General features: G+C 34.0%; 1 long non-coding RNA gene across 2 annotated transcripts in view; it reads left to right on the forward strand.

Annotated features, from left to right (window-relative positions):
* LOC122253975 (uncharacterized) overlaps nt 1-2,500 on the forward strand; it is a 554,323-nt gene that overhangs the window by 418,423 nt on the left and 133,400 nt on the right. Inside the window, exon 5 of one of the 2 annotated variants that reach the window (XR_015192002.1) lies at nt 1,090-1,388. The exons of the other annotated variant lie outside the window; for it this stretch is intronic. This is a non-coding gene — a long non-coding RNA (uncharacterized LOC122253975). Of the gene's footprint in view, nt 1-1,089; nt 1,389-2,500 lie in introns of those variants that run through there. 2 annotated transcript variants of the gene reach the window in all.

Here is a 2,500-nt window from a genome sequence, read left to right on the forward strand (position 1 = left end):
TACCTAAAAGAAATCATAATAGAAAAAAAAAACGATCGCATTTATTCAAATTCTAGCTTTTTCTTCCATATTACATCGCTATCCAGATGGTTATCTCAGATGGTTACTATCAGATATACGCTCATAATTCCCAGGCGACCAATGGTATTCTGAACGAATATTTTGTACAGACGTGTCGCTTCATCCTAGAAACTGATGCTGGAGGAGACCCTTTAGTAACGGGACGAGTGGATGACTTTGATTTTCTTTGGTTTCTTTTATATTGAGTGCTACAAAAAGGAGAGGGGAGGGAGGTGGAAATTGTTGGGAGTCTTATGTCTACTTTTGTCTATTCTATTTGTTTATCTGTCTATCAGATTGTTTATTCTATTTGTTTATCTATGTATTAGATTGTTTGATTATATATCTATATTTTGTTTATCTATATATTTATATATTCATCTATCTATGCGTCTATATCTATCTATCTGTTTGCTGGTCTGTCTGTATTTTTCACTCTCTCTCTCTCTTGCTCTCTCACGCTCTCTCTCTCTCTCTCTCTCTCTCTCTCTCTCTCTCTCTCTCTCTCTCTCTCTCTCTCTCTCTCTCTCTCTCTCTCTCTCTCTCTCTCTCTCTCTCTCTCTCTCTCTCTCTCTCTCTCTCTCTCTATCTCTCTCTCTTCCTATCTCTCTCTCTCCCTCTCTCTTCCTCTCTCTCTCTCTTTCTCTTCCTCTCTCTCTCTTTCTCTTATCTCTCTCCTCTCTCTCTATATATATATATATATATATATATCTATATATATACCGTTCCACACTCTCCCTCTGTGTTCGTGTATATATGTATATATATATATATAATATATATATATATATATAATATATATATATATATATATATATATTATATATATATATATATATATATATATATTATATATATATATATATATATATTATATATATATATTATATATATATATATATATAATATATATTATATATATATATATATATATATATATAAATATATATATCAATGTGTTGATATGTAGCTCATATCCAAAATAACTATTTCATATCACTGATGTGTTATTCATATTCTTTTCCACAGGTGAGTATCGCCCGCAGGTGTGAAAGTCGTTCACTCACTCTTCAGAGGTGGTGAGTAAATATCATTCATTCAGTCGATAAATCGTGCTCTGAATATAATTTGTGTTACGTCGACAGATAATGAAGGGTTGGGATGCATATAAGAATATTCCTTGGAGGGAATTTATTGCAACTAATGTGGAAAAATGTGAATAAGAATGAGTAATATCACAATACTAGATAATTACATAGTTTGCTTTGTAGAAGTGTTAGTCATTCTCTTTCATGGATCATTTTTATTATTTATTTTATCTTATTTTTATCTGTTTTTATCTTTTATCCTTTTTTTTGCAAATAGTCTTTGGATAACATTGATTTTGTATCCTGTCTATATTCTGTGCGTTTCATATCACATCATTTTATTTATGTGTCGATACTAGTTGTTAGAGGACTGGCGTTTAATTAAACCAACATATATTCGCCGACTCCCAATGCATTTCAGTAATATAGAAATTATGAATAAAAATGCTAAACAAAATGATATTAGATTCAGCCCTGAAATAACATGAGATTTAACCCGGAACTGAGTGCATGGACATATGTAAGCCAGAGACACCTCATATTGACAGGCTGACCCCAAAAATATTTAGCATTCGCAAAACATTTTCATTATTTCATAATTTCCTTGATTTCATACGCAAAGAAAAAGTTACTAATGTGTTGTTATAGACATTTTACATGAAATATATACGCTCGCTTGCTTGCTTGCTTAAATGTGTGTGTGGCTGGCTGTGTGTTTGTTTATGTGGTCGTGGTCTGTGTATATACGTGTGGGATTGTGTGTGTGCGTGTTTGTGCTTATGTGTTTGTCTATGTATGTGTGATTGTGTGATTGTGTGTGTGTTTGTGTGTATGTATGCGTTTGTGTGATTGTGTGTGTGTTTGTGCTTATGTATGCGTTTGTGTGAGTGTGTGCCTGTCCGTGTGAGTACTTCCACACTAGATATTGTCTACTCAGTTATCCAGTATGTATACACATACTCGCGTGATCATAGACCAGAGAACAGATTACTCCTTAATGTCACTAATAACTGATTAATGAATGTCTCTCTCTCTCCTTGTGTCTCCCGTCCTTATTATCATGTTTATTCATCTATCAGCTTATTGTTGATTGATATATTCATCATCACAGCTTCCTCTCTCTCTCTTCCTCTCTCTCTCTCTTCCTCTCTCTCTCTATCTCTCTCTCTCTCTCTCTCTCTCTCTCTCTCTCTCTCTCTCTCTCTCTCTCATGATCTCCGCAAGCTCTAACGCTAATAGGAGTTGCTATGGTGATTCCAATGATTTACTGGACACCGAAGTTCTCATTAATCCGGACGAGTGATTAGTACTGCCGTTATCCGTGAGTGTGTTTGGTGTATGGTGAATTGGTG

Source organism: Penaeus japonicus, unplaced genomic scaffold, assembly GCF_977035675.1.
Source record: "Penaeus japonicus unplaced genomic scaffold, GWHDUDI00000001_assembly GWHDUDI00000021, whole genome shotgun sequence".
In the NCBI taxonomy this organism is placed as follows: domain Eukaryota; kingdom Metazoa; phylum Arthropoda; class Malacostraca; order Decapoda; family Penaeidae; genus Penaeus; species Penaeus japonicus.